Source organism: Mugil cephalus, chromosome 21 (genome assembly GCF_022458985.1).
Source record: "Mugil cephalus isolate CIBA_MC_2020 chromosome 21, CIBA_Mcephalus_1.1, whole genome shotgun sequence".
Lineage (NCBI taxonomy): Eukaryota > Metazoa > Chordata > Actinopteri > Mugiliformes > Mugilidae > Mugil > Mugil cephalus.
The window spans coordinates 1437181-1463600 of NC_061790.1; the positions used below are offsets into that span (position 1 = coordinate 1437181).

General features: G+C 44.1%; 1 long non-coding RNA gene across 1 annotated transcript; it reads right to left on the reverse strand.

The window, feature by feature from the left end:
• Positions 1–1330: 1330 nt before the first annotated feature.
• LOC124999251 lies at positions 1331–17658 on the reverse strand. The gene is made up of 4 exons (XR_007111176.1): positions 17543–17658; positions 9727–9921; positions 3053–3316; positions 1331–1792 (listed from the first exon to the last, which is right to left on the reverse strand). It is a non-coding gene; the product is annotated as an uncharacterized LOC124999251 (long non-coding RNA).
• Positions 17659–26420: the final 8762 nt, after the last annotated feature.

Sequence of the window (26420 nt, forward strand, 5' to 3'; positions counted from 1 at the left end):
ATCCCATCCCAATGCCAACACACACCCTTCAAAAACACACAAACACACACACGCCCGTCCAGCTTTGCCTTTGTCTGGAGTGTCCACATGCATCTGTCATGCATGGCAGCGTTGGCTCTGACAGTCTGCTATTGTAGCCCCCCCCCCCCAACAACAACCCAGTCCAATCCTCCCCCAGTTCAGCAGGAGACGCAGCCACAGTTTGGGGTAATTGCTGGTCCTAATTAGTTCTCACACACACTGGTAAACACACACATTTGCCAAAACCACTGATTAAAAATCCAAATCCAATTAAAGGGAAACTTCACAAAACAACAACAACGACAACATCAGGTTTTGTTTTGTTCACGTCTGAACCGACACTGAAGCAGTTTACAGATTAACAACACTGGACCCGGTCTGCAGAGGAAACAGGTCTGGACAGGACCCGGGTCTGGACAGGGCCCTGGTCTTTAGAGGACCCCGGTCTGCATTAGCTCTGGAGGACGTTTCTAGCTTCACATACAGACGTGTCCGTCTGGTTCCAGGTGAAGTCAGAAACACTTCAGTCTGGAAGGAAGAAAGTCTCTCTGATTCAGCTCCAGCTAAGATCTACTGGACCAATCAGATCATTTGGGGGCGGGGCTTAACGTGTCCATGGACATGAGAGTAACAGAAGTCGTACACGTCGTCTGAAAACAGTGGAGTTGAATTAGTTTATAACTGATTCTTTGTTGCTTCACATTTGAAGTTAATTTAAAATCACTTTATAATATTTGGATATTTTCTGGTGTTGGAACGAAGCATCAAAGCATCTGGCTACGTTCTGTGTAGCTCTAACAGTAGCTCTTCTTAGCCTCCCAGCTAACAGCAGCTCTTCTTAGCCTTTTAGCTAGTAGTAGCTCTTCCTAGCCTCCCAGCTAACAGTAGCTCTTCCTAGCCTTCCAGCTAACAGTAGCTCTTCTTAGCCTTTTAGCTAGTAGTAGCTCTTCCTACCCTCCCAGCTAACAGTAGCTCCTAGCCTCCTAGCTAACAGTAGCTCTTCCTAGCCTTTTAGCTAGTAGTAGCTCTTCCTAGCCTCCCAGCTAACAGTAGCTCTTCTTAGCCTTTTAGCTAGTAGTAGCTCTCCTACCCTCCCAGCTAACAGTAGCTCCTAGCCTCCCAGCTAACAGCAGCTCTTCTTAGCCTTTTAGCTAGTAGTAGCTCTCCTACCCTCCCAGCTAACAGTAGCTCCTTAGCCTTTTAGCTACAGAGCTCTTCCTAGCCTTCAGCTAACAGTAGCTCCTAGCCTCCCAGCTAACAGCAGCTCTTCTTAGCCTTTTAGCTAGTAGTAGCTCTTCCTAGCCTCCCAGCTAACAGTAGCTCTTCCTGTTTCTTTCGTCTCACACAGACACAGTTCAAACGTTCTGACCTTAAGCACAAATTAAAGACTTTTTTAATGTTTATTTTCTTTATTGTCTCTTGTCTGGTTTTGCGAATGAGAGCATCTGATGCTAACAAAGAGAACTGAACACTGACTATGACCAGAAATGATCAGAAATAATTCATGTCAACACGTGTAAAGGTCGTCGTCCCGTTCGCCCTCCAAACACGAGTTGGAGTTAATTCAACGAGCTCATTAGCAGCTCTTGGCCGCCGCTCGTCCCCCTGCTGCTTCTCGTTAACTCAGCTCGTCCTGGCACAGCTCGTCCTCGCTCGTTAACTTCTCATCACCAGGCTGCATCACATCGGAGCCGTCTAATTAAAAGGAGCGATCCTTTAACTCAGGTTCAGGGGCCACAGGCTCCCCAGTCTGGTCCCATGGGGGTCGGACCTGGAACACAACACTGTATTAACCTATAAATAACCACAAGAAAAGATGAGAAGATGCACCAGCATCATCTGTAGGAGCTGGATAGTATCTTTCCCCCCCCCATTAATTAATATCAACTCCCAACAGTTAAACCATGGATAAGAAACAAAAATGACAATAAAAATAATCTTATAAAACTGTTTTGATTTAATGAACTGCACTATTACAAAAAGTGGAATTGAAGATTCATAAAACGTCTGATGTGCATTAGTTTGATGAAATAAAGAAGTTTGTGTTTATTTCCAGGTCTCAGTGTTGTGTTATGACCCCCCCCCCCCCCCCCCCCACCATGAGCCTGGATCCTCTGGAGGCCTCCGGCCGGCAGCATGTTGGAATGACATGTATGAACATGTAAGAGCCTCCAGCAGCTGCATGTGTCAGGTAAAAGCCTCCTGGGAAAAGTGTGTGTGATGAATTTACACAACAACTACAACAACAACAACACACTCTGTCCTAGACCCTCGATACAGAAACTAGTGGTTTGGTATCGGTCCGATACCACGTAAATACAGAGCCAGTATCGCTGATATCGGAGATATTTCAATAATTAGGTGAGAAATTAATCTGAATCTGAATTAATTTTTTTTCTTTAACTGTTTTGTGATTATTAATCAGTTTTCACCAGGCGGCAAAAAGCTGCAGTTCATCGAGTCTCCACTAGAGGCTCCAAAAGGGAGCAAATCCCCATAGACCCACATGTTAAAGAGCCCAACTTTACATCATTATTAAACATGTTCACAGCCTGGTACAAAAAACGTTTCAGTCTCAATAATGTTTTTGAATGTTTTTCTAACTCATTAGTTTATTTATTTTTTTATTTTTTATTGAGGTTTAAAGTTCTGCATAATTAGGGGCGTTCCCACTTTGGGTGACAGGTAGAGGAGAGCTGGGTGGGCGGAGCTTATATACATATACATTTATATAACATATAACGAACCTTGATTTAACATATTTTATTTTGGTTAGATTATTTTATTATTTAGGTCATTTTTTTAAGTGTATATTTTTTTACATATGAAGTAAATTTCCTTCTATTTCTATAATTATCAAGAGGAAGTGATTATTTTTTTGCAAAGTGAGGACATGTTCATGTTTTAGACTCAGGACAATGATCAGATGTCGAGTGATGAAAGGAAAATAAACAGTTATGAAGGTTGAACATATAAAAAGATTGAGTTTATTGTGACGTTTTAATTAAAGAAACATTTTAGACGGATTCACCTTCATTCCTCAGGCTCAACGTTTAGAAACGACCCAGGACCTCGGTTCTGATTAGAGACCGGATTAAGAGGCGCTGACCTTTTCGTTATCAGGGATTCATCCTGAACGCCTCCTCAAATCAATAGAAACTCTCTGCAGGCTTTCACACGTCCGTCTACTCTCACAGATCAATCGTCTCCAGGCCTCAGCAGGAGCACGGACGCTTTAAGGTGGAATTACGTCCCGGTTCTTCTTCTTCTAAAGTCTGTTAGTGAGTCTGTTCCACTGCAGAAGAAGACAGACGGTAAAAGACATGAAGGACGTGAACATCATATATTATTAGAGGATAAGTTCTGGATGGTTCAAACCCTCAGTGGACGGGTTAGTGGTTTAAATGTTTGGGCATCGTCATGTTTGGAGATGAACCAACGCTGCATTCCAGCATCAGAACCTCATCCCTCCAGGACACATGGGGGCGCTAGTGTCCTGGTTTGGGCCTGTTCTGCTGCATCTGATCCTGGTCTGAAACATGTTCTGACGGTTTTGACCTGAGGACAAACCAGTGTCCAGAACCGTGTAGTTAAGGGTGGTGGTAGAAGCATCTTTACCTTTAGTTTTTATTTCTGTGCATGGAGGCGGTGGTTCTCCCCCCTCCCTCCTCCCCTTCCCTCCCCTTCCCTCCCCTCCATCCTCCATCCTCCATCCTTTCCCTGATGCCTGGCTTAAGCTAATCCCATTAGCAGTGAGGCGGCCTGACGCTGATGTAGCGCGCTAACTGACCAGCTGCTCCAAGTCTGGACACCGCACACAGACACACTGCAAAAAATGTCAGTCGGCTAAAGTCACTAATGTTTTCAGTCATAAAGAAGTTTTTAATGTGGACGTTGGAATGAACAGAAATATATCAATGCGTCGAGGCAGTAGCTCATCTTAGCCTCCCAGCTAACAGTAGCGCTAACAGTCACTCTTCCTAGCATCCCAGCTAATAGCAGCTCTTCCTAGCATCCCAGCTAATAGCAGCTCTAACTAGCATCCCAGCTAACAGTAGCTCTTATCCTAACAGCTAACAGTCACTCTTACTAGCATCCCAGCTAACAGTAGAAGTAACAGTAGCTCTACCTAGCCTACCAGCTAACAGTAGCTCTTCCTAGCTTCTATTTAGTGTAATTGTGCTGCACAGCTGACTAGAAACCAATCAACATTTTAAAATGAGCTGAAGTTACCAGAGATGGTTCCTGGACCCATGAAGGTTAATTAACAGGTTATTAAAGGCTGAAATATAGTTTCTGTTATTTCCAGTCGAGTCACAAAGAAGAAGAAGAAGAAGAAGAAGAAGAAGAAGAAGAATGTCTGTGTTCAGCTCTGAACCGACACTGATTAATAATTAATGGCTTCTTCCATTATTCCACTTTACTCAGTTCAAAGCCTGAACATTTGCATCTTAATCTGTTCACTCACATAAAGACAAGGGTTTTTTTTTTTGCATCAGTATTTTTCTCATAAATGGAATTTGGGATGAACTCTCCTCACATCAGCGGATAAAGAAGATTAAAGTGGGAGCATCCAGGGTTCCTCCTCCTCCCTCCTCCTCCTCCCTCCCTCCTCCCTCCTTCCTCCCTCCTTCCTCCTCCTCCTCCTCCTCCTCGGGGCTTTCATGTGTTTTCCTTGATGCTTCTAGGAATAAAGTGGAGTCATATCGGGGGGTTGAGGTTTTATTCTGTTCACCAAACAGAAACAAACAGACACTGGAGGTGAAACTACGACAAAAACACTGTAAAAAATGAGCTCTAACCTGTTTATCGTCAGTTTTTACCTTAAACGTTCTTTATTTTCACTTTATTTCTCATTTCAGTTCTGAAAATCACTCCTTAAAAACATCTTTACTGTGCAAAACAAAACAACTGTGACAAAATGTCTTTATTTTATATGAAAAAAATACACAATAAAAACTGAAATCTTGAAGTTTCTTAAATGGAAGCTCATTTTGTTCCTAAATGATCTTAATGAAACATGTTTATTGGTTAAAGCTAAACATGAGAATTATTACACCGTAAAAGGTTTTAGATGAACTGAGCAACGGCTGCTTCAGTTATTTCTCATTTCAAGCATCTGAAAATATTAAAAACATTTAATTCACTGTTTTATTGTCGGTTCGACTGAACTCAGTTAAATCTACTGGTTTTTAGTCTAAATCTTCTTTGAGGACAGATCATAGATTCACTGGTTTTAATTAATAATTGAATCTGTTCATTGATACTTTTGACTATTTAAAGTAACATATCCCTCATTTTATGTTAATACTCTGGAATAAAACAGAAGATTTTTTAAACATATTTAACGTTTTATTCATATATATCTTTAATCTTTATCTAAATCATATTTGCACACAGGATATTTGGGTGAAACCAAACGTCTCTAACGTTTAATAAGAGTCAGTGGAAATAAAAACGTTTCTTATTTTTATTTCATTCATGTGTTTTTCCAGGTGTCGTATCAGATGAATCCACCAGATAAAAACTCTTACGATAAAACGAGCAGCTTCGTCTTTGTCCCTGAACAAACGCTTCCTCTTCTCCCAAGAATAAAAGAATAAAAATAAATAAATAAATAAAATAAAATGAAACTTCTTCCAAACGGAAAGAAACTGACGAAGACGAGGAATCAACAGGAGGCGAAATGTTAGAAAAACACTAAATGATTGATTATTCATTCATTTACAGCTTTTCTTTGTGTGTTGAGGCTGGTTTACAGGCTGGTTTTTAGAGGCTGGTTTTTAGAGGATGTTTTTTTACAGGCTGGTTTTACAGCCTGGTTTTTACAGGCTGGTTTTTAGAGGCTGGTTTTTAGAGGCTGGTTTTTACAGCCTGGTTTTTACAGCCTGGTTTTTACAGGCTGGTTTAGAGGCTGGTTTTTAGAGGCTGGTTTTTACAGCCTGGTTTTTACAGCCTGGTTTTTACAGGCTGGTTTAGAGGCTGGTTTTTAGAGGATGTTTTTTTACAGGCTGGTTTTACAGCCTGGTTTTTACAGGCTGGTTTAGAGGCTGGTTTTTAGAAGCTGGTTTTACAGCCTGGTTTTTAGAGGATGGTTTTTAGAGGCTGGTTTAGAGGCTGGTTTTTACAGCCTGGTTTTTAGAGCCTGGTTTTTAGAGGGTGGTTTTTACAGCCTGGTTTTTACAGCCTGGTTTTTACAGCCTGGTTTAGAGGCTGGTTTTTAGAGGCTGGTTTTTAGAGGATGTTTTTTTACAGGCTGGTTTTACAGCCTGGTTTTTACAGGCTGGTTTAGAGGCTGGTTTTTAGAAGCTGGTTTTACAGCCTGGTTTTTAGAGGATGGTTTTTAGAGGCTGGTTTAGAGGCTGGTTTTTACAGCCTGGTTTTTAGAGCCTGGTTTTTAAAGGCTGGTTTTTACAGTCTCGTTTTACAGCCTGGTTTTTAAAGGCTGGTTTTTACAGTCTCGTTTTACAGCCTGGTTTTTAGAGGCTGGTTTTTAGGGGCTGGTTTTTACAGCCTGGTTTTACAGCCTGGTTTTTAGAGGCTGGTTTTTAGAGGCTGGTTCTACAGCCTGGTTTTTACAGCCTGGTTTTTAGAGGATGGTTTTTACAGCCTGGTCTTGGAGCGATAGCAGCTGATTCCCTCACAGATCCTGTATCCGGGCAGATATTTACAGTCTCTGTCTCATGTCCACTGGCCTCCATCTGTTTTGTGTCTCCATGAAAAGCTCCATTATGATCCTGGGCTCTTTGTACAAATGGACTATAAGGGGACAGGGACCCCCCCCACCCCCTGTCCTCCCTCCTCCTCCCCCCCCCTCCCTCCTCCCTCCTCCCTCCTCCCTCCTCCCTCCTCCCTCCTCCCTCCTCCCTCCTCCCTCCTCCCTTCTCCTCTCTCCCCCCTCCTCCTCCTCCCTTCTCCTCCCCCCTCCTCCTCCTCCCTCCCTCCTCCTCCTCCTCCTCCTCCTCCTCCCTCCCTGAAATTCCAAGGAGCTCGTCCTGTTGTTAATGATCCAGCAGAGAAATCTGAATAAGTTTAAACTGGACTCTGTGACTAAAAGGATTCAAACATCACATCATTCAGAGAGAATCTGACTCTGTGACAGAAACGTCAGAGTCTTTAACAGAGACCAGGACCATGAATGAGCTGCAACATGTTCATGAAGAGGATTCAGTTTATTCCTGAAGGATCAAAGGTTAAAACGTCCAAAAGGAAAGAAGACGCTGAGATGGAGGGAGGGACGGATGGAGGGACGGATGGAGGGACGGATGGAGGGACGGTTCAGGGCTCTGTATTAACCCTACAGTGACTAGCTAATGTGATTGAAGTGGAACCACCTGGTGGGGGGGGGGGGGGGGGGGGGGGGGGCTGTGCAGTCAGCTGCCAGCGAATGGGCGAATGGGCGAATGGGGAGGACCAGGTGCTGCGCTACAGCCTCTTAATTGTTGCCATGTAATAGTCTGCTTCACTGCACAGGACGACTCGGGGCTGGGATTAAAAAATACATAAAAAAATAAAAGCTGTTGCTGTGATGGTGCACACAGACACACAACTCCACCCACCTCCCCACCACCTCCCTAATGTAAGACAGGGAGACAGACAGGGAGACAGACAGACAGACAGGGAGACAGACAGACAGACAGACACTGAGAGGAGAAAGGCCGGTTGTTGTTGGAGGATGAAAGGAGGTGATCTGCTCCTGGAGTCTGGAGGAGGCTATCGGAGGTGAACAGATGCAGCGTCTCTATCTGCTCCTGGAGGACGACAAGAAGCTTAAAAGATTCTGGATGAAGCACAAATGACACAAAGAGACAGAGACAGAGACAGTGGACGACGTAGAATATCAGTATTTATTTTACGTTATGACATGAATTGTTACTGTTCCATGTCCCCGGTGTCTCTGTTTCAGACCTTTTATGATGCAGCGCTTCTAAACACACATGGTCCGACTGTGTCTCTGTGAGACTTTAGCTTTAGCTTTAGCTTTAGCTTTAGCTGTCCCCAAGTTTAGCTTTTTATGAATGAGAAAAAAAATGCTGCACCCAGACTACAGTTATTACGGCAGCCGGCCGCAGTTTAAATATGAATAAATGTGTTAAACTAAATTAAATGTACTTGTCCTGTTTCTTTATTTCATCTTTATAACATTTAGTTATTTAATTATTTAGTTATTTAACCTTAAATGTCTCCAGATCTCCTCAGCAGCAGCAGTCATGCTAACACGGCGTCATGCTAACACGGCGTCATGCTAACACAGAGTCATGCTAACACAGCGTCATGCTAACACGGCGTCATGCTAACACAGCGTCATGCTAACACGGCGTCATGCTAACATGTTGAGATTATTCTACAACATTCACTCATCATCACAGTAAAATAGTCCATCCTCAGTCATTTTACTGCATTAATCCCTCTCAGACAGTATATACATATAAATACTTTTGGTCCTATAAAGTTATTCTGGACACTCGTTCGGCTAAAAGAGAAATTACCTTTAAAATAAATCACGTCTGAATCCACATCCCTGTAGAGTCACTCAGATCCTTTGGTGCTGACACGAGTAGAAGAACTGAAATATGGCTATTTGGGTTTTTCTGGGGAATTTTGTTCATTTAATATTGATCAAAATATTTTCCTTTATCATCAGAGACGTTTCTTTACTTTTAGTCACTAAAATAAATTAGACCTTAACCTGTGAGAATCTTTCCATCTGGTTCCTAAATCTGGATCATGTCTCCAAGTCTCCATCCATGTGTTCCTGGTTCTGGTCCAGTGGTAGGTAGAGATCCATCAGAGGCAGCAGCTGATACAATATTCTACTGACCACATGGTGGCGCTGCTGCTGCTGATTTACAGACCATAGACTGTATATAAATATGGACACCGCATCTCCACTTCCTCTCATTGGTCCGAACTGATGCTTCCCTGGAGCCAGAGTCTGATCAGTGTGATCCGAGGGCGGAGCCACTGTGTCGATGCCCCGCCCACACCTCCTCCACACTCATGATGCCCCGCCCACACCTCCTCCACACCCATGATGCCCCGCCCACACTTCCTCCAGACTCATGATGCCCCGCCCACACTTGCTCCAGACTCACTCTTGCTTTGGTTTAATTAATACCACTTTCTGTTCTAAATCCACCTGCTACAAGGAAATGTTGGATTTATTTTTAAAACTTTTTTGTTTTTACAACTCTCAGGTCCCACGGGACATCTTTACAGAGCGGTTGCCATGGCAACTGGTGGTCTCCGTTATGTTTCTATAGCGTTAAATTAACAAACTACAATGAAACCTATCCAAAGACTTGAACATTTATCAGTATTATATGTATTAACTACCTCAAATGACTGAAACCATCCTGGAAAAAAAATATTTGACCCAAGTCCCGCCCACTAACATGGAAGGGGTGGAGCTTATGACCTATGTTGCAGTCGCCAGCCACCAGAGGGAGCTCTACTAGCGTTGACTTCCCTTTAGAGGAGCTGAGCTATATTAAACACAGTCTATGTCACAGACAAACTGAGATCAGATCTTCACTTGTGGCTGGTGACGCATGTGGAGACACATTTTATTTAATTAGGACTTAATTAAGAACGAGGTCTTTATCTTTTCAAACAAACGGCTGCAGCATGAGTTTTTGCTGTATCGTTTTACGTGTGTCTCAGGTATTTTGTCCACGTCAACATAAAAAAAGATAGAAATCCTACTTTGATCCTGCGCTGACGTCCTGTTTGTGTCGTTAGTCTGGAATCAGGCCGGAGATGAAACATAATCTGTGGCCTCAGATGGAGCTGATGTCGTGATGAGGATCAGTGGAAGGAGGCTGAGTAACGCTGCGTTCAGGGACCTGCAGCCTCCCCCATGCACAGGCTGCCAGGTAACCGTCCACAGGGCCTGATCTCCTGGGGGGGGGGGGGCAACAGACACAGGAGCATTATCATCATTATCATTATTACACTTAGAGACGACAGAACAACACTCAGACTTATTAACTTTCACATTTTTAAGATGAAATGACAGATTAAAAAAAAGATTTCAAGAGTTTCTGGTTTCAATTGAGTTGTTTTGTCGAAAGATGTTCACGTACAAATAAAACTAAACACAAAGTCTCACATATGAGGATGTGGAACCGGCATTTTGGCATTTTGTATAAGAGAAAGAAAAAAAATAAAAAATCTGCCACAATACTAATAATAATATTACTAATATTAAAAATAAAAATAATAAAATAATAATAAACTTTATTTATACAGCACATTTCACAGATAAAAATCTGTTTAACAATAAAACACAACGTAAGAGCAAACAAAAATAAACTTAAATAAAATAAATAGAAGTAAAACAATCAATAAAATACATTCATTAAAACATTAAGGTTATGAACAATCTGCAGAGAAAAAGTACAAAATGAGGTAAAAACTGTTATTCAGCTAAAAGGTGAATAGATATTTCAGGTCAAACTGGGGAAACGAGTCAAACCTACTAGAACTGGAAATAATACAAGACGTTGTTTATTTAAATTTCTTTCTCACAGTAACAGGAAAGAATTAGACAATAGAAATATACAAAAATATAAACGCTGACAGCAGCTTTGTTTCTATTAATGCTCAGTGTGTTTGCACCAGAATCTTCTGCATTTCTGCATAAAAACAACTAATTTGTCTGAGACGACTGATCAGCAGTTACCGTTTAGCTGGAGGTCAAACCAGACACTGAGAAGAAAGATTCACATATTTTACACGTCACAGATACAAATAAATGATTAATTTTCTAAAATAACTGAATGCACATGTTTAATATTGAGGAAACTGACCAACATGTCAGAACTGAAGTGGTTCTGTTCTGAGGAATAGTGGGTCAAACTCCTCCAGCTGATCAGCAGTTACCAGAAACCAGAGACTAAAAACAAAGGTTCACTCACAAATGATTAATCTTCTCAAACAAACGAATACATTAGTGATATTTCTGTTTCTATTTGTTTGACTTTGTTCTTTGTGTGAAAATTTTCTGATGTTTTGAATTTTTTATGCAGAAATGTAGAAAATTCTAAAAAAAAAAAAAGGGCTTTGAAAAAACTTTGAATCAGTCCCGTACATGAGACGTTTGAGCAACGTTTCACCCTGAAACACATTTAGATATTTGATTCAGAAACATCTGTGGAGATAAGACTCCAATCTGCAGAAATCGTCGGTGCTTTTCGAATCCTGAATCCGGAATCAATTTGCTTCCTCGAGGCTGAACCCGTGCACGACACACATGGAGGCGTTTAATCAGGAAGTGTACGGGGTTAGAAAACAAAAGCAACGGCAGCAAATGACAAAATGAGATTGAAGTTGAGGTCGTGCGCTGGGGCCAGTCAGACCCTAAACCCTGTTTACCGACGGCTGAATGGGACGTCTGCAGCTTTAATGCTCTGTGAGTCGGCCTCATGCTGCCGGTGCTCAGCTGCCTCGGAGGGGGAACGTATCTGTAAGTGTCTCGGGGAGACGTCTCTCCGTTTGACAGCCCTTCGGGGGAGAACAAAGGCTCAGGGCTAATGCAGCTCGGATCAACCGGCTGCTCTTCTATTGAGAAAGGTGCCAAGATGCTCCGGCTTTTAAAGGAGGAGCCTGACGCCGCTAAGGGACCGTCTTCAAAGCCTAATGCAAAGTGAGTCATCCACCACCCGTCTCACAATAACACGTCCCCCTTTAATACGTCCCCCTTTAATACGTCCCCCCTTTAATACGTCCCCCCTTTAGGACGGCCCCCTCCGGTTAATTGTTTGTATTGTGTTTTATCATCTGAGCCTGTGTCAACAATCAGAAAAATTAGTTTGGTGATTGGGTGTGACCTAAAAGCACAGCAGCCTGGAAAAATGTGGGGCGGCGCGGGGGTCGAGCAGCCATCTGTGACCCCCCCCCCTCCACCCCTGAACCTCGCCAAACCCTAGCAGGTCCCATATGGCGGCCGGGTTCTGCCGGGTGTCGCCCTCTTGTTGCTATTTTGTTGTTGTTATTTATTTACAGAGGCAGTGAGACGAGGCGTCCAGGGCGCGGGGGCTTGGAGGTCCGGGGGGGGCGGGGTTTGGCACTGAGGCGGCGTCCAGCCGAGCGGCGGTCCAGCCAGAGGACAGAGGGCGAGCGAGGCCGGGGGCCATCTGTGGGACAGACACCGTGGACGTCCCCCAGACCGTCCCCCGTCTCCGGTGGTGCCAGAAAGTCGAGGAGCTGTGGCCGATTTAATCTCCACCGGATGTTCTGTCAAACGTCTGTTCACACCTTCAGTGTGTCTCAACGGGTTTAGGCCACGCCCACACAAACCAGAACCGTCTTTGTGTCCTCCAGTTTTCCTTGAAGTCTCCGTGAAGGTCGACGCTTTGCTAAAAGAAAGGCTGTAGTTCGTGATGTTCGACCGAAACGCGTCAGACTTACGCGTGTTCGTGTGGGCGTGGCCTATTTGTCCTAAAAGTCTGGACCCGATTATAAAGTCCTGTAATTATCAAACTACTAACAGTAAAACACAGTGATTAACATCAGGGACGTCTCCATCGAGTTGTTTTGCCTTAAACCTCTGGAGTCGACGGACGCGTCGGTCACATGACCAGTTTGAGACGATGTAGCAGCAAGACGCCGCGCGCTAACTTCAAACCACACACCAGTTTTTAAATGTGTTGATAAACACAAACAAAACTAGATTCATCATAAATAATTTACACAGTTTTCCATGAATGTTGTCGTCATGTTGGTTCACGGAGAAACGATAAAAAGCAAAACGCCAGCAGGAGGAGAGAGCTACTTCAGATGTTAGAAAGAAAAAATGGCCCCTTTCCTATTGGTGGAAAAATGCATCTATCAACCAATCAGGACATGACGTGTCAGTGGTTGCTAAGGGCAGTTCTGTAAATAGTTAATAAATCCCTGGTGCAATTCCTGCAATATAATAGAAATAGTTGTAAATGTTCATCAGCTTTTGAAATCTATACTTTATATTTGCATTCTAGGTTCAACATGTTGTTTTTTTCAAATCTAAGCTAAAAAACCTACTTATTTAGGATGACTTTTAATAACCAGTAGTATAATAACACTTTTATCTTATTTTATCTTTTTGATTTTGTTGTATTTTATTGCTTTTCCCTGTTCTTTTATTGTTTTTAATTGTTTTTACTTGTATTTCTTTATTTCTAACTTTGGTACCCGAAAGGATTGTTGTAAAGGGCTGTATGAATAAAATACATTTACATTTACTAACTTGTTGCTGGGATTTGATGGTTTTAGGTCCAATGTGATAATACAGTTTGAAAAGAACAATGAAAAAATAAGTGTAAAATGAAACACGAGAGGTTGAGCTGAAAAGAATGAAACCAAACAAGGAACAGGGTGAAGAGTTTTTAACAATAATAAAACCAAAAGTATTTTACTCTGGACTCAGATGGTTAATGTTGAGTATTGATCTGATTAAATGTCCTAGAGTTGGTCCCATGTAGCTTCTTAAGTCTTAGAGTCTAATAAATGTTTCTTCAGAGTTAATTTGGGGAGCGGAGCTCGTACCTTGTGTTCTCTAGAAATGTTCTGGTTCTCCAACGCTGCCATAAACTCTCTAACTCTCTGTGGAAGATTTGACTCCAGGAAACTTTTCTCTTCTTTTAAACGTTGCAGCGTTCAGTGTTTGTTGTTCATCCACATCTCACCAGATATTAAACCAGCGTCTGACTCACACCTGTTCACACCTGGACGCCTGAGATCCGATCACCAAGGACGGACTCTACGTCCACGTCTGAACGGGTCCTTGTTGCTGTTGTGTAAATGTAATTTCTCGGATGATGCAGAAATACCAACAAAAGGGAAAACTTTGTGTCACAGGTGTCTCTGCACACAGTCAACAGCCGAACCACTTCACTAAAAAACAAAAAAAAACGAAACAACAACAAGCCAATGCTGCATTAAACCGTCCCTGAGCAGCAGCAGCGTGAACGTGAGCGTAACTTCAGGAGCAGAATGCTGATGTAGAGTGAGAGAATGTCCCAGAGGTTCAATTACCGAGCCACCACAGGTCCTCTCAGCCTTCATTAGCCGCCTGCTGGAGCAGACAATCCCTCCACAGGCGTCGCTTGTTGGTTGTCGCATTGTGTGCCGAACCTCGGGGAGATGCCTTTTCCCTCCTCTCCGCTCTCTAATGATCGCACAGAAATCTTTCTCAGAACCGTGGAGGCGGCGCCGTGTGCTGATATGTGGTTTTGTTAATGCAGCAGGGACGGACGCTCGGTCTTCCCGACGCTCCGGAACGCACCGTTCCTGCCGTTCCCACCTGAGCCATTAACTCGGTGCCCGGGCGCTGGCATGTCCAGACAGGGTGAGACAGGGTGAGACAGGGTGAGACAGGGTGAGACGGGGTGAGACAGGGTGAGACAGGCTGGAGGACGATCAGCGCTCAACAGGAAGCACAAAGGTCACCCACACTTAAGATTCACCGCAAACCCGCTCCGTACGAACAACGATGCAACCCTGTGGTTAGCGGTCGGGTTTGGCTGTAGAGGGATTTACACTACTGCCTGCAGTGCAATATGTTTCCTACACTCCTGGCTAGGAAGCTAGGAAGAGCTAGTATTAGCTAGGAAGGGCTGCTATTAGCTGGCAGGCTAGGAAGAGCTATTAGCTAGGAGGCTACGAAGCAAGAAAGAACTACCATTAGCTAAGAGGCTACAAAGAGCTGCTATGAGCTGGGAGGCTAGGAACAGCTACCATTAGCTAGGAGGCTAGGAAGAGCTACCATTAGCTAGGAGGCTACGAAGCAAGAAAGAACTACCATTAGCTAAGAGGCTACGAAGAGGATGAGCTAGCTAGACAGTACATAGCTAGAAGAGCTACCATTAGCTGGGAGGCTAGGAACAGCTACCATTAGCTAGGAGGCTAGGAAGAGCTACCATTAGCTAGGAGGCTACAAAGCAAGAAAGAACTACCATTAGCTAAGAGGCTACGAAGAGCTGCTATGAGCTGGGAGGCTAGGAACAGCTACCATTAGCTAGGAAGAGCTACCATTAGCTAGGAGGCTACGAAGCAAGAAAGAGCTACCATTAGCTAAACGGCCAATGAGAGACACACTAGGAGTCAGATGTTTGTAAGCGTTTGTAGATGTTCACAAACTGAATATCTGAGCATCAAGACGGGAGATTTTCATAAAGTTCACCATAAGTGAAGTTTAAGATTTGTAAAAACGTGCTGAATGTTTGTGGACATTACTAGTAATTTGCAGGTTGGACGAACGTTTGTCTGGAGCCAAATCTGGACCCAGACGTTGCGAAAGTGAAAGCTTAAATTTTGATCTTGAGCTTTGAAAGATGTTGGTTGAGATCATTATAATCCTTATATGATATATTTCTCAGAGTATCTGTTGGCATTTCACTGACCCATGACCCCGCCCCCTCTCTGTTTAGGCCACGCCCACCCAAAAAGTGAAAACTTAAATTAAGTAATTTCTCCAAATGGATTCCACAGCTAAATCAAAATTATTTTTAAGATCAAAATTTCAGCCAACCTTATTTGACACCATCTACTACTACTACTTAACCTTAAACCTTAAACTACATTGTCTCTTTACTTTTTTATTCTTTTCTCTGTCTTTCTCCACCACATGAAACGAGAAACACCTCCCTCCGTCATCACTGAACATCATCCAGGGGAAATGTGGCGCTGACAATCACATTTAGCAGCAATCAGACCTCATCTCTCTTACAGCACCGTCTTAATTTCCCAAACCCAAGATGCAGATGAAAATTTAATCTGCTCACTTATTCGTGTAATGGAGATGGAATTTAGATTACGCCGCATCTCAGCCCCCGAACCATCTGGGACGAGGCCGAGGCTCGAGAGCCTTTAGTCGCCTAAATTTGTTTTCGCACCAACGACTCTTCTGGAGAGAAACTTTAACAGCATTCAGGGATAGTTAGCAAAAAAAAAAAAAAAACAGCATACATGCTAAAACTCCTAGTGTATCAACAGGGAGTTAAAAGCTTCTTAAAGACCTGGATGGCTGTTAGAATTTATTGGTAACTGCACATAGCTCATTCATAGCCAGTTAGTATTAGCAGGAAGGCTAGGAAGAGCTACTGTTAGCTTGGAGGCTAGGGAGAGCGACTATTAGCTGGGAGGCAAGAAGGAGATACTGTTAGCTGGGATTCTATGAAGAGCTAGTTTTAGCAGGGAAGACAGGTAGAGCTACTGTTAGCTGGGAGGCTAGGATGGGCTAGTGTTAGCTGGGAGGCTAGAGCTACCGTTAGCAGGAAGGCTAGGAAGAGCTTCTGTCAGATGGGAGGCTAATAGGAGCTAGTTTTAGCGGGGAAGACAGGTAGAGCTATTGTTAGCTGGGAGGCCAGGAAGAGCGACTAGTAGCTGGGAGGCTAGGATGGGCTAGTGTTAGCTGGGAGGCTAGAGCTACCGTTAGCAGGAAGGCTAGGAAGAGCTTCTGTCAGATGGGAGGCTAAGAGGAGCTAGTTTTAGCGGGGAAGACAGGTAGAGCTATTGTTAGCTGGGAGGCCAGGAAGAGCGACTATTAGCTGGGAGGCTAGGAAGAGCTAGTTTTAGTTGTGAGGCTAGGAAGAGCTACTTTTAGCTGGGAGGCTAGGAAGAGCTACCGTTAGCTGGAAGGCTAGAAAAAGCTACTTTTAGCTGGGAGGCTAGAAAAAGCTACGGTTAGCTGGAAGATTAGGGAGAGCTAGTTTTAGCTGGGTGGAATGGAAGAGCTACTGTTAGCTGGGAGGCTAGTAAGAGCTACTGTTAGCTGGGAGGCTAGGGAGAGCTAGTTTTAGCTGGGTGGAATGGAAGAGTTACTGTTAGCTGGGAGGCTAGTAAGAGCTACTGTTAGCTGGGAGGCTAGTAAGAGCTACTGTTAGCTGGGAGGCTAGGGAGAGCTAGTTTTAGCTGCTGGGTGGAATGGAAGAGTTACTGTTAGCTGGGAGGCTAGTAAGAGCTAGTACAGAGCTGACCTCTCCTGAATCGTACGTCTGCAGCCTTGAGGAAAAACCTAAAACCCTAAAACTTGTTGGACGAGTTAAATGCACAGAACTAACTTCATGTCAACAGATTTGACTCTGACTTCATTTTTGTTGGTTTTCAACGTCTCATAAAATAAAAGCAGTGGTTTCATCAGGACTCTGAGGTGGAGTCACACTGGTCCAAAGCATCTCTGCTGTCAACCCGGGACAATGCCAGACGCCAGTAATTGAAACATTACGGCCCCCCAGTGCTGTAGCTGGAGGCTCTGGGCTCTTTGGAGGCAGCATGTGACTGTGGGAGTGGGTGGTTGGGGAGTCGAAGAGGCCACAGTGCAGACCCGAATCAATAAGGGTCAGGGAGAAAAGGCCGTCTGAAGTCCCCCATAAACCCACAGAGGTTTCAAAAGGTTTGGACGGAGGCAGCTGAGGCCGGATTAACCCCCCCACCACCACCACCATCCCATCACCACGGTGGGACAACTTGTTCCATTGGCTAATGGAGCCCAGGGCAAAGGGATTACTGCGATGGCAGAGCATGACGAGAAGACCCTCACCTCAAAGACGCTGCGAGGACGCGACATGTCTCCTGACAGGTCATTATCTCCCCCCAGGGTTAGAGACAGTCATCACATGGAGGAGGAGGAGCTTCCTGTAACCTCCACGCTTCCATCTGTAAACAAGAGCAGGAAAGATAATAGAAACAGATTCCACCAGCGCCGCTTTCAAGTGGGTACCAGCAACTCAAGAACCGCCGCTGCCTTCGGGAGCAGAAACGTCCTTGAATTCGAGAAACGAGACATTCCTGTGATGGGTGGAGGAGCGGGGGACTCGCACTCCGCTACCTCTTGAGCGACGGTTACTTAATTAGCCCCCATCAGCGGCGGCTGACCTTCCTGTAACATGCTAGAGAGGCCTGCGGTCACGCCGACCCCCCCTCAGAGAGATAATTGGCCTGTAAATATGAAGCTGTTCAAAGGGGCTTCGTGTGGTGCAGCTGTAGAGACACTCTCACTTCCAGCCGGAGTCATTACACCTGAATTTAAACATGACTTATCAGATATACGCACATCTGGACCAGACCCCATACAACATTTAAAGAATCAGTTTGTGGAAAGATGCCGTGCTAAGGTCATCGCTAGCAGAATAACAGCCCATGAGAGTTAGTGATTCAGAACATAGACCGTATATAAATATGGACTAAACACGTCTCTACATAGACCGTATATAAATATGGACTAAACACGTCTCTACATAGACCGTATATAAATATGGACTAAACACGTCTCCATAGACCGTATATAAATATGGACTAAACACGTCTCTACATAGACCGTATATAAATATGGACTAAACACGTCTCCTACATAGACTGTATATAAATTTGGACTAAACACGTCTCCTACATAGACCGTAATATATGGACTAACATGTTAATAACGTAATAATATGGACTAAACATGTCTCTACATAGACTGTATATAAATATGGACTAAACACGTCTCTACATAGACTGTATATAAATATGGACTAAACACGTCTCTACATAGACTGTATATAAATATGGATGCCACGTCTCTGATGCTATTTACCCCAGGGACGTCACAGTTGACCTTTAGTTCTTCTTTTAATCCTTCTTTTCTTTGTTTTCTTTTGTGAAAGCATCTCTCTTTTAAACCGTCTGTGGTGTTTTATTTCTCTGGAAGCTACAGGAGGAGTTCAGTTATAACGAGCTCGACCAGTTCAGCTGCAACAAACAAAAACACCAAAGCCTCGTCACACAATCACACATTTCACAACCAGTACAGTACCACAGCATTTTATACCAATTATATAAAAAGCCTTAATGACAACTTCACAAATGGCCGTTTTCAGAAAATTGACACCCACTCCAAAGAAAATGATTGCTGGCATTAAACCGACACACATTACGGGAATGCTTTTATGTTCTGAGTCATGCTAAGAGCTCGGCAAAAAAACAAAAAGGCCTCAATTTTCAGCTCTGAACCATCTGTGTTTTAAAATAACGACAGATAAACTTCAATTAACCGAACAGTTTTCCCCAAATGCCTGAATGTAACTGCAGTAATTGGCTTTAAAACGAAGCCGGGTCCCTGATCTCTGAAGGACTGGAGCGTTGCAGATTTGGTTTCACCAGAAAATGTCATGATTTGTTTGTGTTTTGGAAGCATTTCTGTAAAAATGTTTGTTTTCTCTGTGTTCGCTGTGTTTGGGTTTTCCATCCTTTCTGAGCAGGTGACTGGTTTCTCCTTCTCAAACGTTTCTATGTTTCTGCATGAAAATGACTCAAAACATCAGAAGATTTTCACACAGGTCCTGAAAGTAGAAAGAGAAACCGATAAACCAGAAGACGACTGGGACAATGTTTAGTGGACAGATGAGACCAGAGTAGAACAGTTTGGTTTAAATGTTTGGAGATGAACCAACACTGCATTCCAGCATCAGAACCTCATCCCTCCATGACACATGGGGGCGCTAATGTCCTGGTTTGGGCCTGTTCTGCTGCATCTGCTCATCATTGATGCACGATCATTGGATTTTCCAGAAAAGGAAATTAAAAAAAAAAAAAAAAAGAGCGATGATTTGATTTTCATTTTAAAATTCAAGGATTAAAATTTAAATTTGAGACGTTTTTCTTTATCGGGGTCGAGAATTAATAAACAAAAGTAAAAAGTAAAATAATTACAGGCGGAAACAAAAAAGCCTGTTTTTTCTTAGTTTGCAACCGGACGTTTTCAAAGTAAGAGCACGTATGAGGACGCTGCTGTGTTTCTGGCCCAGGATAAAACGTCTTTACGACTTTACTCTGATCTGTGACGCTGTCATCTTCTGAAATCTCTGCAGCCTCTCAGAGTAATGTTCGCTAGTAGCTACCAACTCCCTGATCATATGGAGTTAGTTTTAGTGTCTACCTGAAATACGCGGCTTAGTTTTTCTGCAGTCACGTCCTCTTCACTGAGACTCTTTTATTGTTTTAAACCAACGTTCTGATCCACGTCCATTGACTTCTGTTACACAGCGTCGTCCTCATACAGGCTCTTACTTTGAAAACTTCCATTCTTACAATATGAAAATAAACAGGAACTTTTTTTTGTTTTTAGAAACAGAAAATTAAACTAGTTTTTAAAGTTTTGTTTATACACTCCTGACCCCGATAAAGAAAAATTCCTTAATTTTAATTTTTGAATTTTAAATTTAAAATCAAACAACCAAAATTTTAATTTTTTTCCTGAGGGGAAAATCCAATGACTAAAAAAAACATGGACCAAGGACCAATGAACTGTGAATTCTACCAGTGAACTCTAATAGAAAATGTCAGGACATGAGCCCAAGAACGAACCCAAGAACACCAGTGGTTCTCCAGTAGAACGTAAAGAAGAACAAATAGAAATGTTGGAGCATTAGTTGATGAGAGGAAACTAAAACTCCTCTGATCAGCTGTTACCACAAACATTTAGTTCTCATTTAGGAGCTCACAGGTTCATTTCCTTCTTGTTTAGGTTTGGAAATGTTTAAGTCTCAGAGCAGCTGAATACAGGTCATCAGAGGTCATAATTATTTATGTAAATGAGGCTGGAAACACAGCGCTGCTGCCGTCAGAACAAAGATAAACCTTCTTGCACATGTTCGTTATATAGATGCTTCTAAAAATATGATTTTAAATGTGAAAAATATGAAACTATGATTTTTTTATTTACATGAATCATTTTAAACAAATTAAACAGGAGTTTTATTCATGCATATTAAACTTTGCTCTGACATTTATTGGGTTTGACTCACAGTATCAGAGTCATGTCTTTAGACCATAGGTCCACAGAGGTACTGCAGGGGGGGGTCGCAAAATCTTTGGTTGATTAGACATTTTTTATATATATATTATTATTTAATGTTTCCCCACAAATTGAAGTTGATTTAAATGCACATTAACATGAACGTATTTTAGTAAAGGGATAAATGGAGGCAGATGAATGTGAATAATTGAACCTGTGCATTTTTTGAATAGTGTATCATTTGCACAATAATAATAATACTAATGATGTGTATTTATAAATAGCACTAGTTTAATACAGAACACATAAAGTAGGGAGGGGGCCTCTACTGAACCATTAGTTTGGCCTGAAAAACGTTGAAGACCTCTGATAAAGACAATTATCATTATAATGATGGTGATAATAGCTGTTGTTGATGATTGTTACTGTAATTTATGGTTATTATTCCATTTACTTTTAGTTTGGCTGAGTGACAGAATGTATGAATGGTTGTTTTATTTTACATGTGGAGCCCAGTCAGATTATTGCTGCTCAACGAGGATCCAATAAAAAACTATTTACAGACAATGAAGACGTTGACTGATGAATTAAATGAATCCGTCCACTGACCTGCTGACGGGGCTGAGGAGGCGGAGGGAGGGGGAGGAGGGGGAGGAGGGGGAGGAGGGGGCGTTCAGGCCTATTCTTGGCCCTGGTTTGGGTGGGGCCGGAGGCTGGGGGCCGGTTGCCAGGGTCGATGGTGACCGCGGGGGGGGCCCCTGGCCGGTGTGGGCAGCCTGTTGGGCCGAGGGTCCGTCTGGTCCGGCCTCCGATGAGCTGGCACGACCACGGAGCAGCAGCCCGGCCGAACCGTGACCAATCCCTGAAAGAGGCCTCCGCCAGGGCTGAGCAGGGAACACCTGAGCCTCGCAGCAGAGGGCGGAGCCGGGGCGGAGGGAGGGGCCCAAACCATCTCCAAGGTGTTCTGACGATAGGAACATTCAAGGTGGTGACTCGGTTTGTTTTTGTTGAGCTGCAGAGGTCGGGTCCTTCATGGGTCCAGGAACCATATGTGGTAACTTGATGTCCTGGTTCGTCTCAGTGAGGTTTATTGTCATGTGGTTTTCATTGAGCCAATCAGAGAAGACCAAGGAAACATCCTCAGGTCTCATCTAAGATAGCCCCGCCCATATTTGCGATCCAGTGCTGAAGTTGTTCCTCTGCTGAACCCTCGTTATGATTCATTCTGAGCAGCTTGTTATTATCTGGGGCCCCTGGACGTGTGAATAGATTTACAAGCATTAGGGTCGGGGCCATTGTGAGGGGCATGTGTGGAGGAGCCCCCCCCCCCCCCCCCAAACCCTCGGCCCCACCCATTACCTCAACCCTCTGAACAAAAGCCTGCAGCCGATCACACTGATGCTTGGAGGGATTCTAGGACCAGACCAGACTGAGCTCTGAGCTGTTCCTAATCCAGGAGTTAATGTTTAGGTTTGACGTGTTGTGACAGTTATTCTGAGGAGGGACTGGAATTATGTCGACATCTTAAACAAGTTCATCTGTTTACTGATTCAGTTCAGTCACCTCCGGATCACTGAAAGTCACTGACCCCAAGAAAGGCCCATATCAAACAATGCTGCAATGCAGTATGGGTAATTGGGATGACTAAGGAGGTACTATTAGCTGTGAGGCTAGGAGGAGCTACTATTAGCTGTGAGGCTAGGAAGAGCTACTATTAGCTTGGGGGCTAGGAAGAGCTGCTATTAGCTGGGAGGCTAGGAGGAGCTGCTATTAGCTGGAAGGCTAGGAGGAGCTACTATTAGCTGGGAGGCTAGGAGGAGCTACTATTAACTGTGAGGCTAGGAGGAGCTACTATTAGCTGTGAGGCTAGAAGGAGCTGCTATTAGCTGGAAGGCTAGGAGGAGCTACTATTAGCTGGGAGGCTCGGAAGAGCTACTATTAGCTGGGAGGCTAGGAGGAGCTACTATTTGCTGGGTGGCTCGGAGGAGTTACTATTTGCTGGGTGGCTCGGAGGAGTTACTTTTAGCTGGGAAGCTAGGAGGAGCTACTATTAGCTGGGAGGCTAAGAGAAGCTACTATTAGCTGGGAGGCTAGGACGAACTGCTATTAGCTGGGAGGCTCGGAGGAGCTACTATTAGCTGGGAGGCCAGGAGGAGCTACTATCAGCTGGGAAGCTAGGAGGAGCTACTATTAGCTGGGAGGCTAAGAGAAGCTACTATTAGCTGGGAGGCTAGGAGGAGCTGCTATTAGCTGGGAGGCTAGGAGGAGCTACTATTAGCTGGGAGGCTAGGAGGAGCTACTATTAACTGTGAGGCTAGGAGGAGCTACTATTAGCTGTGAGGCTAGAAGGAGCTGCTATTAGCTGGAAGGCTAGGAGGAGCTACTATTAGCTGGGAGGCTCGGAAGAGCTACTATTAGCTGGGAGGCTAGGAGGAGCTACTATTTGCTGGGTGGCTCGGAGGAGTTACTATTTGCTGGGTGGCTCGGAGGAGTTACTTTTAGCTGGGAAGCTAGGAGGAGCTACTATTAGCTGGGAGGCTAAGAGAAGCTACTATTAGCTGGAGAGGCTAGGACGAACTGCTATTAGCTGGGAGGCTCGGAGGAGCTACTATTAGCTGGGAGGCCAGGAGGAGCTACTATCAGCTGGGAAGCTAGGAGGAGCTACTATTAGCTGGGAGGCTAAGAGAAGCTACTATTAGCTGGGAGGCTAGGAGGAGCTGCTATTAGCTGGGAGGCTAGGAGGAGCTACTATTAGCTGGGAGGCTAGGAGGAGCTACTATTAACTGTGAGGCTAGGAGGAGCTACTATTAGCTGTGAGGCTAGAAGGAGCTGCTATTAGCTGGAAGGCTAGGAGGAGCTACTATTAGCTGGGAGGCTCGGAAGAGCTACTATTAGCTGGGAGGCTAGGAGGAGCTACTATTTGCTGGTGGCTCGGAGGAGTTACTATTTGCTGGGTGGCTCGGAGGAGTTACTTTTAGCTGGGAAGCTAGGAGGAGCTACTATTAGCTGGGAGGCTAAGAGAAGCTACTATTAGCTGGGAGGCTAGGACGAACTGCTATTAGCTGGGAGGCTCGGAGGAGCTACTATTAGCTGGGAGGCCAGGAGGAGCTACTATCAGCTGGGAAGCTAGGAGGAGCTACTATTAGCTGGGAGGCTAAGAGAAGCTACTATTAGCTGGGAGGCTAGGAGGAGCTACTATTAGCTGGGAGGCTAAGAGAAGCTACTATTAGCTGGGAGGCTAGGAGGAGCTACTATTAGCTGTGAGGCTAGGAAGAGCTACTATTAGCTTGGGGGCTAGGAAGAGCTACTATTAGCTGGGAGGCCGGGAGGAGCTACTATTAGCTGTGAGGCTAGGAGGAGCTACTATTAGCTGGGAGGCTAAGAGAAGCTACTATTAGCTGGGAGGCTAGGAGGAGCTACTATTAGCTGGGAGGTGTTGTTCTGTTTGCTTGTTTGTGCGATGAGTCCGGAGGGACATGTGACATCATTTCCACGGCCGGGTCTGCAGATGAATGCTGAGGGCTTTGGGGGCCAGGATGCAGCTGGCCCTGATACCCATCTCCCCTCCCTCTGATTAGCAGGGCTCAAGTAAAACCTTAATCGCCTTGTTGAGTTGAAAGGCTCTTAAAGTGGGAAAGCTAATTAACAGCAGCGAGAGGAGCCTCATGAAATCTGTTCTCTTTGGTTTGTCGTCTAATTCATCATCTGGATACAGACATGAGGATGTGAAACATGTGATGACACATAATGATGCTGGAAGTGGACAGTTTTCATTAACCTGCTCATGTAGGACTCGTCCCAGCGTCTAATGTCCACATGTAAACCAGGCTCACTCCGATTGGTCGATCAGTTCAAAGAGAACACACGAGACTTTTCTCTTTTTTTATCTTCATCTGAACACGATCATCTAGAATCAATAAACTATGGACCAAGAGAGGACAGCTCTGTACGGCAGTTTGTAGCCTCCCAGCTAATAGTAGCTCTTCTTAGCATTCTAGCTAACAGTAGCTCTTCTTAGCCTTCCAGCTAATAGTAGCTCTTCTTAGCCTTCCAGCTAACAGTAGCTCTTCTTAGCATTCCAGCTAACAGTAGCTCTTCTTAGCCTTCCAGCTAATAGTAGCTCCTCCTGGCCTCCAAGCTAATAGTAGTGCTACATAGCCTCCAAGCTAATAGTAGCTCCTCCTAGCCTCCAAGCCAACAGTAGCTCCTCCTAGCCTCCATGCTAATAGTTGCTCCTTCTAGTCCCCAGCTAATACTAGTTCATCATAGCCTCCCAGCTAATAGTAGCTCTGCCTAGCCTTCTGGCTAATAGTGGCTCTCCCTTGCCTCACAGCTAACAGTAGCTCTTCCTAGCCCTCTGACTAACAGTAGCTCCTCCTAGCCCCCTGGCTAACGATAGCTCTCCCTAGCCTCAGGGCTAATAGTAGCTCTTCCTCACCTCCTGGCTAATGGTAGCTCTCCCTAGCCTGAGGGTTAGCAGTAGCTCTTCTTAGCCTCACAGCTAATAGTAGCTTTTCTTAGCCTGTCAGCTAATAGTAGCTTCTCTTAGCCTCCCAGCTAATGGTTGCTCTCCCTAGCCTTCTAGCTAATAGTTACTCCTCCTAGCCCCCTGGCTAACAGTAGCTCTCCCTAGCCTGAGGGCTAATAGTAGCTCATCCTAGCCCGCTGGCTAATGGTAACTCTTCATAGCCCCCTAGCTAACAGTGGTAATAAATAACAGCAGTTTGTTCTCTGGACAGAGGCTAAAACTCTTCATGTAATGAGACAGAGGTTTTAAGAGGTTTGTTTGAACGTGTTTACTCTGTCTGCTCTGGAGAGATGGAGATAAGAGGAGGTGGAGGAGGAAAGAGGAGGTGGAGGAGGAGGAGGAGGAGGAGGAAAGATGGCAGGTGATGTAAGAGGCAGCTGGAGTGATGTCACTACACGTCTACCAACAAAAGAAAGAAGCATCTTTTCAGTCGTTTTTCTTCTTCTTCTGTTGTATTTCCAGTAGACGCGCTGCTCTTCTTCATGTATAAATGTTTCAGATGCTAAACGCTCCATTATACACAGTGTGTGTTACAGTGTGTGTTACTGTGAGTGTTGTTGTAGCAGCCTATTATGTGTGTGTGTGTGTTATCTGCAGCTCTTATCTCCAGCTGCTCTACACCTGTTCTCACAAACACCAGCTGCTGCTGTGTGTGAACCAGCCACTGGATCTGTGCATTTGTGTAGATTTTCTTGTGTGTTGTTGCTTTAGTGTTTAGTTTTGTTGCTGCTGATGTGACAGTTAAACTTGTACTGTGTTCTGCTGTTGTGTTAACGCTCAGACTCCAACTACACTACAACTATTACGAATTGAGACAGGTCTTTGTGGTTGTTTTGTGTCTGTTTTTGTTTTTGTTTGAGTCTTTGTGGTTGTTTTGTGTCTATTTTTGTTTTTGTTTGAGTCTATTTGTGATTGTTTTGTGTCTCTGTGTTTTTTTATGGTTGTCTCTCTGAATGTGTTTATGTTTTGTGTTTTTGTTGTTGTGTGTCCTTGTGGTTGTTTTGTGTTGTCTGATGAAACATGCAACATGACGACATTTATATTGATACTTAAATTATACAAAAAAAATAAAATAAAATAAAATAATTGCAAGTCAGGACAAGACAGCAACAAAAA